Source organism: Andrena cerasifolii, unplaced genomic scaffold, assembly GCF_050908995.1.
Source record: "Andrena cerasifolii isolate SP2316 unplaced genomic scaffold, iyAndCera1_principal scaffold2892, whole genome shotgun sequence".
Lineage (NCBI taxonomy): Eukaryota > Metazoa > Arthropoda > Insecta > Hymenoptera > Andrenidae > Andrena > Andrena cerasifolii.
Genome location: NW_027487783.1, coordinates 2,043 through 10,620, shown reverse-complemented (window position 1 = coordinate 10,620; position 8,578 = coordinate 2,043). Strand labels below are relative to the sequence as shown.

General features: G+C 42.9%; 1 long non-coding RNA gene across 1 annotated transcript; it reads left to right on the top strand.

The window, feature by feature from the left end:
• The first annotated feature begins 444 nt into the window (after positions 1–444).
• LOC143378319 (uncharacterized) lies at positions 445–1,015 on the top strand. The gene is made up of 2 exons (XR_013088181.1): positions 445–708; positions 764–1,015. It is a non-coding gene; the product is annotated as an uncharacterized LOC143378319 (long non-coding RNA).
• The last annotated feature ends 7,563 nt before the right edge of the window (positions 1,016–8,578 follow it).

The following is an 8,578-nucleotide window of genomic DNA, read 5'->3' as shown; positions in this document are numbered from 1 at the left end:
GTAAGATTGCGATAAGCAGTTTTAAACGAAATAATTGAATAGTAAGATTGCGATAAGCAGTTATAAATGAAATAATAGAATTGTAAGATTGCGATAAGCAGTTATAAACAAAATAATTGAATAGTATGGTATGGTGGTGATATGCACAATAATATTAAGTAATATAAATGGCTTACAGTGATCGTCGAACACTGAGTTTAATATTAACACTTTAAAGATAGATTTCAAGTAAGACTTCTACCGAAGAGTGATTTCTGTCGAAGAAAGAGGACTCGGCCTGTCAGGACCTCATATTTATGTACTTTCACAGGAGTATTGTGGGGTACGCGCGGTAAAGACCTTGACACATTTCGGTTTAAGACGCAGTAGGACTTCCGGGGTTTTTACAAACGGTACGTCTATTAATAGACGTATTTATGTCACGTACGCCAAATATACGTCGCAATTAGGTTTCTGGGGTTTTTATGACTGCGAAAAGAGATACTCAACTCATCGAATGGATTTCGGGTGTTTTACGGGAAAGGGGTTATTAGAGTGGCTTGGACTTCATGAGTCGTAAAGAGGGGGTTGAGACTTGGTCTCGATTTAAGAGGGATTTGTAATGAGGGACTTGTTTGAATTTGTTTTTGGAGGGAATGATTCGTGCCTTGTAAGACGAATAGGCGAAGAGGGTTTTGAAACGATCATCTCGTGATGGGGACCGCTAAGGTACATCAGCGAGGTGGAGGTTTGTATTGATCATCCTGTGTTGTTGACCGCTAAGGTGCAACATCAAGGTGATCGGTGATTGAGGAGATGGGGTAGGAGTTGAGTTTGATAGACTTTAGTGGAGTGATTTTGAGGTTTACTAGTGGAATTGGGAATAGGAAACGCGCGAAAAATCGTGGGACGTTACACCTCCCCCCTTATATGAAGAAATGATTACATTTCTTAACACAGGGTACGGGTGTCTTGAAATGCGGAGGAAAAGAAAAATAAAATAAAATGTACCGTTTTGGAAAAAATAAAAATAAAATGGTTTGGAAATAATAAAATAAAATAAAATATATAGCCTATTTGGCGTAAAAGAAAAGTAAAATAAAAGATGAGAATAATAATAACAGAAAATATAAAAGAATTGATTGTATTAGGAAAAAAAAAACATTTACTTATACTTAAAAATAATATGTATATATATATATGTATATAAAAGAAATAGAAAATAAGGAATATTTACAAGGAAGGATGTACAAGGAAGGATAGGATTAAGGAAAGGAATTTTGGAAGGATTAGTATGGAGGAAAGGAATATTCGAGGATTGAGTAGGAGGGGTCGTCCAGGATGAACGTGAGGTCGTAACCACTCTGATAGAGGTCATCGAACCATTTTAAAAATTCGGGCGTCAGCTCTGTGTGGTCTGGGACCTTAGTCGCTGACCCCGTATTCAAAATCTCCACGACACCTGGGGGTGGAGGGATGACGGAGGGAACTTGGGAGGTGGAAGGTTGAGGAGAGGGTTGGAATTGAACGGGAGGGGGGTAATATACAGGAGGGGAATGGGAGAGTACCTCCTCGGGTATTGAAGGGCGAAATGGGGGTATTGGGTCCATCGACGTCCTCATGGGGGAATCATCAATAGTGATGACCTCCGGTTCTGCCTCCCTGATGGTCACCGTGGAGACCACCTTTGGGAGAAGGGGTGAAAGACCTCTTCCTTCTCTCACTGCCTCTCGGCGCAGCCACTTGATATGGGCCAACCTTCTTTTGAGGCCTCCTCCTCTGGCCTTAGGCCTGTTGTTTTTGTGGGCCCTTTTGTGTGGCATTTTGATCTAAGAAATAATTGATTATTACATGTTTCTATATCTTGTGATTAGGATCAACCGGGATCCTCGCGTAGTCGACCAAGACGCGCTTTGTTCGCGTGAATTATTTTAGTTTTGCCCTTCCAGGATATTTTTAAGTTTTGCGAAGGGATTACCTCCAATATCGTGTGAGGGCCAGAGTACTGATCTCCGAATTTCCCTTTTCGCGGTTCTATAAGGACGAAAACCGCGTCACCCGGTTTGAAGGTCTCCTCGTTTATGTGCCTATCGTAATATTTTTTATAACGAAGCTTAGACTGATTCAACTTTTCTGCTGCAACAGTTTGCAGCTCTTGCACCCTTATACTTAATTTCGAGAGGTAATGATTATAGGTCTCGTTTTCAAAATCTTCGGGCATCCGATTTCGGCTGGGTACCCGGGCTATTTTCCCGAATACTAACTCGTGTGGAGTGTAACCAGTGCCCTCATGAACGCTGGTATTATAAGAGAATGCAGCCAAGTCGGTCCATTCATCCCAGTCGCTGTAGTTACCGATAAACATTTTTAAATATTCTGTTAGGACGAGGTGCGATCGCTCTAAAGAACCGTTAGTCTGTGGGTGAAAAGCTGTGGTTCGAAATTGTTCAATTTTAAATTTTTGCGCGATAGCTTTCATGAATTTACCAGTGAAATTTGTTCCTTGGTCAGTGAGGATGGCTCTGGGAGCTCCGAATTGACAGAAAAATTTTTTTATAAACGCATCTGCGACTTTTATTGATGTCGATTGTTTAAGGGGTACGCACACGAAGTATTTTGTTAGTAAATCTTGCATTGTTAATATATATGTATTTCCTTCTCTAGTGGTAGGTAACGGTCCTACTATATCTAATGCAATCTTGTCAAAGGCTCGTCCAGGCGTGTCAGTGAGAATCATAGGTTGCCTGGTTTTAACACGGACCAGTTTCTTCCGCTGACAGTCCTCGCATTTTCGAATATGATCTTCCACGGCTTTCTTCATCCCTTTCCAAAAGTAATGGTATCTAATTCGGTTATATGTTTTGGTTACTCCTTTATGTCCGGCTAAAGCTGATGCATGATTTTCTTTAATAATGTTTAGTCGTTACGATTCCTCTGGTGTACGGACTGCTTGTAAACATATAGTGACACTGATGTCCTCTTCGTTGACTGCCTCGAGAATATCCATAATAATATCTTGCCAGCTTAACTGATCGATGTTCGATGTTTTGGCTATGCTAAATGATTGTGTTAGGAGCTCACGTATTACCATTTTAAAGTAGGAAAGGGTTTTGCCCCAAGTTGTCATAGTTAAGGGCGTACTCTGTGTTTCTTTAATAACCAACCCGATAAGGGTTTGTCCTTTATTATGGGTTAAATAGCCCTTACCCAGTGGGAGGTTGCCAGGTATTGTCACGATTCCTGTTTCTTGTAATTCCTTAGCTCCGTTATCGCAAGGTTTACCATCCGTGCTCAGAAAGAAAACGAGCGTTTCTTTTCGTAGTGACAACGGGTCGCGACTGATTGATGGCTTTATCCTGATTTCTCGTTCGGGGTCTGCTTTGTATACTGCGTCCAAAGACTCGTTCAGCTCGCTTACTGAGGATTCCGAATCTAATTCATCCGAAACATTCGACTCCACTTCAGAATCGATGTCGTCCTCTTCCTGCGGCGTTGACGATCGTGGAGGCGAAATTGCCGAATAGGGGGTATTCAAATGTTCTCCTTCTTCTTCCTGATCCTCATCTTCGATACTATTCCTTGTTTCTAGTAGGTTCTCTGAGGGAGGGTCTGGAGGTTTTGGCGCTGGTGCCAAATTTTTACGTACTCTACGGGGTGGTTGTATCCTAGTGGGTTTCGCTCTTGGTCGGGTTTTCTTTGTGAGTCCTGCTGCGGAATTTAATGCTTCGGAGAGTCTGGGCCTCCCGGGGCCTCGCTTAGGCGGGGGTTGATCTTCCCAGTCTTCGTCTGCTTCCTCTCGTGGTCTTATAGGTTATGCCTCCACTGCAGGGGAATTACGGGACAAAGCGTCGGCAAGTTTATTGCTTTTCCCTGATTGATATCTAATTTCATAGTCGTATTCCGCTAATTTTAAACGCCACCTAACGAGGCGTGACGTTGGGTCTTTTACTCTATGTAACCAGATTAGTGGTTGATGGTCGGTAAATAAAATAAATTTCCTTCCGTATAGATAAGGTCGGAAGTGCCTAACGCAATATACGATGGCTAAAAGTTCCTTCTCTATGGTTGCGTAATTTATTTCTGCTTTATTTAGGAGGCGAGAGGCGTAAGCGATCGGTAACTCTTTTCCATCTATAATCTGACTCAATATCCCTCCTATAGCGTAGTCAGAAGCATCTGTAGTGACGTGAAATTCCAGGTCAAAATTCGGGTATTGCAGGATAGGTTCTTTCTGCAATGCTAGTCTTAAGTGGTCAAAAGCCGTTTTCTGGGACGGTCCCCACTCAAATATTGTGTCTTTCTTCAATAGTTGGGTTAACGGACGAGCTATTTTAGAAAAGTCTGGGATAAATTTCCTATAATATCCGGTTAAACCAAGGAATTGTTGGATTCCTTTAGGTTTATTTGGTGCCGGGTAGTTTCGGACGGCTTCAATTTTTCCTGGATCAGGTTTTACTCCTTGTTCTGTAATTATGTGACCCAAATATGCGACTTCTTTGTGTAGAAATTTACATTTCGAAGGCTGAAGTTTAAGATTCGCCTCTCTTAGGCGTTGAGCAAGTTTTTTAAATTTTATTAAATGTTCTGTAAGGGAACTCGCGTAAAGGACAATATCGTCCAGATATACGAACATTTCTGTGCCTTGGAGTCCCGTGAGCGTGTGATCCATTAAACGTTGGAAGGTAGCTGGTGCATTACAAAGTCCAAATGGCATTCTAACAAACTCATAATGTCCATGAGGTGTAGAAAAGGCCGTTTTAGGCGCATCTTCCGGTTTCATAGGGATTTGGTGAAATCCGGAAGCTAGGTCGAATACGGAAAAGTATTTTGCTCCTCCTAATTGGTCTAGTATTTCGTTAATGTTTGGAAGTGGGTATGCGTCAGGAACGGTTTTTCCGTTTAAATCCCTGAAGTCAATTACCATTCTCCACAAGAGTTCCCCATTGGGTCCTGGTTTTTTAGAGACGATCCAAATAGGTGAATTATAGGGTGATAATGACGGTTTTATAATGTCGTTAGTTAGTAAATTCTTTATTTGCTTGTCTATTTCCTTCTTATGTATTGGAGGGAAGCGATATTGTTTAGTATTGACAGGCACTGGGTCCGTTGTCTGGATCCCATGCTGGATAGCGTTCGTATAACCCAACTTCTCATCTGGTAGATGGAAAAGGTCATGGTATTTACTTAAAATTCCTTGGACATGAAGTTTTTCTTCCGGATTCATATGTTCCGTTGAAATTAATTCGAGCACTTGTTCCACCCTTGTTGTGGGTTTTTCAGAAATTATCGATACCTCACCCGACGCAATAGTAAGAGACTCACGGAAATTTGGGTAGACGGTTGATCTGGCATAATGCACAGGGGGTGAGAGTGAGTGCACTTTCGTGGGTGCCTCGATTTGGTGGATCGACAGATCCTGGGGTAAGAGGGACTTGTTTGAATTTAGGGCGGGGATAGGAGTGACGCATTTAGACGTCATAATCTCTTTTGTTCGTCTTTGTTTGGGTTCTGGAATCACAATTTCAAATTCTTCCAATTCAACAGTAGGTGTTGTGATCGTTATGTCCATTTCATTAGAATTTATTATTTGTAAGTACGCTTTGCCGTCTCGATTACGGACAAGAGCGTTACCAGCGTGAATCCCAGTGCCTAAGTCTAACCGGGGTACATACCCTTCCTTTATATTCGAATTTAATATATTAATAAAGGAAACGGTTTTTGATCTAGCAGGTAGCATGACTTGGTTATTATTCACGAAAGGAATGGAGTTTCCTTGGAAGTCCAACTCCCTCTTGGAATAGTGTATCGAGACATTCTGTTTTATAAAGAATTCCGTGCCCAATATTCCTTGCGGCTTAATTGGGAAGTCGTTTTCGACTACGTGGAACGTGACGTTATCGCCCAAAAGGGTTATCCTTACTGTGCCAAGCGTGGTGACAGGGCCTGGAGAGATGCCTTTGAGTATTAATCGATTTTCCGTGTTTATCTCTTGCGGTAGCTTTACAGCTTGAATTTTCAATAAGTTCACCTGTGACCCAGTATCAATCATTAATTCAGGTGTAGTTTCGAAGTCGGGGGAGGAAATCATCACAGACGGAGCTTCATCGGCAGTGGTTAACCATGCTGTTGCGATTCTAGTTTCGATATTCCCGGTTCCGTTTGTATTTCTATTGGACGCGCTCCTGCTTGGCCCGTTCCACGGTACGCCTCCATAGTTGACCGTAGGGGCAGAGCGTTTCCCGAGTCACGTTCTTGGAAGGTTCCAGGATTTCTCTCATTGCGATTTAATAAGCGTTTTCTACATTCTGAGATTAAATGTCCGGGCTTTTTGCAATACGCACAGATCCGCAATTCTGTAGGTCTTGAGGGAGGAGGTCGAGTTTTGTCCCAGTAAGGGAGCAGAGGATTGGGTGCCGGGTTTCCATATCCTACAACGCGGTTTGGAGGGTATCTCTCGAAGGGTTGTGAAACTATATTTTGATTGCCTCGGCAGGACCGTGCGTCGTGTCCTGTCTTATTGCAGAGTTGGCACGTTAATTTCGGGGCCTTTTGTTCTGAAAACCTTTGACGATCCCTGTCAATCTTCTTATCCACGAGTACAGCTAGCTCAAAAGCTTCATCGAGCGTTTCGAAATTATGTTGGAATAATCTTGTTCGTATATGGGGAGGCAGGCCATCTACAAATGAGTCTAACGTCAAACGATCTAGGTCCTCAGGGTGATTCCGTACGAAATCGCGATAATATTCTCTGTCCTCTTCCAAAATAGCGAATCGGAGATCCTTAACACGCGAGATGTATTCTAGTACGTGTTCGTTATTTCCTTTAATAATATTAGCAAGTTCCCCACGATAATGGTCCGAAGTTTTGGCAGGGGAGAAAGTGCGTTTAAGTTGTTTAATTAAATCATTTACAGAGTCAAAAACCCTATCCTCAACGGCCAAATAAGCGTGGTCCTGCAGTTTATTGCGTAACAACCTCGCCAGCTGGGGTTCAGCCTGCGGGGGAACCAGAGCTTTAGCCCTATTGCAGGCTCTCGCGAATTGCACCACTGGTATATTATGTCCGTTAAAGTTAGGGACCGTTTCTATGGCGTCTTTTAACGTGATGTGGGGTGTTGGATCCTGGTTCGGAATATAGTTACGATTCATTGCCTCAGGAACGTTATTATAATTTGGCACCGGTTTTCTATCGAAACGGGAGGAACCTGGAGTAGTAAAATTGTTTGCCGTTGGCGGGGGTGCAAGAAGTTTTTCCATAATTTCGCGGATGGCTTGAATTTGACCGGAAAGACCTTCCAACGCGGGGCCATCTGAACCGGCGGCCACGCCCGAACGCGTGTTGGTTTTCGGGTTTATAACATAACTCGCGTACAAGCTGTCAATTTCAGCTTGTTTTTCCTGCAATAATTGCACCCGTTCCATTAATTCGGCGGTTGCGGTGTCTACAGCTTTCGTGGAAGGGCCTGCGTCTTGGTCCACCACGCAAGAATCGTCGGTTTCCCCGTACACGGACATGTTTGATTTCTCCCGAAAAAGTTTTGGGTTTTCTTAATTTGGGCGTACGGTAGCTGTTATTCAAAGCCTACCGTGCTCTCTACCCGGGTAGTTAATATCGAATCTGTTATGATTTTTACTTATTTGACGGTAATGCTCTGTACACACGGTACGTAACTTGAACAAGAGGTTTTTGCAACGGGGGCATTCAGGGAATATATCGTTAGGTTGGTGGTAGTGCACTTGATATATCTCATCCACTTCCACCGTGTTTGAATTAAAACAATTTAGGCAAAATTTTACGCCTTCCGTGGTCGTTGCTACGCCCCCCGTAACACAGATTAATGCGTTTGAATCTGACAAAACGCCCTGCAGCCTGCGGCTTCGGTAATATAACGTGTTTTGACGTTGACGCGAATCGCGCATGTTAGGTATCAATGTATTATGTCTCGTCAGGCAGTTTATTTAGATTTCGTAGGTAAATGTTTCCTAAGTGATTCAGACTTGGTTTGAAAGAAAGTAGGGCAATTAGGGAATGTATAAGGCGTATGTAAGAAATGAATTTGATACGTTATCACCGTATTTGTTGGATCTAGTTGGGAGCAATTTAAGCAAATTTCGTCGTCTTCGTTATTTGCTACTATGGTCCCGGAAACACAGACCATCCACTGTATAGATGTCGTCAAATTTTGTAATTGGCGGCTCCTGTAGGCTGGTTTCCACGGACTAACGTATTCTGTATACATGCTAAATAGGCAATTGTGGGTACCGTATGTTAGGGAATTTATTCCAATTAACAGTTGACGGATCCCACCGCTGTCACCAAAAATATGTCACGTCCCGGGTGAGGTCTTTTGGGAACGATGACATTAGGAAAGGAGAAAGACAGGCGCGAATCTAAAATCCAGCACTCTGAGATTTTGGGGGGAAGACCAGGCGCGAATATTAAATCCGTCACACTGAGGGTTTGGAAGGAACTTAGGCGCGAATATTGAATCCGTCACACTGAGGGTTTGAAAGGAATTCAGGCGCGAATCTATAATCCAGCACACTGAGGGTTTGGAAGGAGAGGAACGTCAGGCGCGAATCTTGAATCCAGCACACT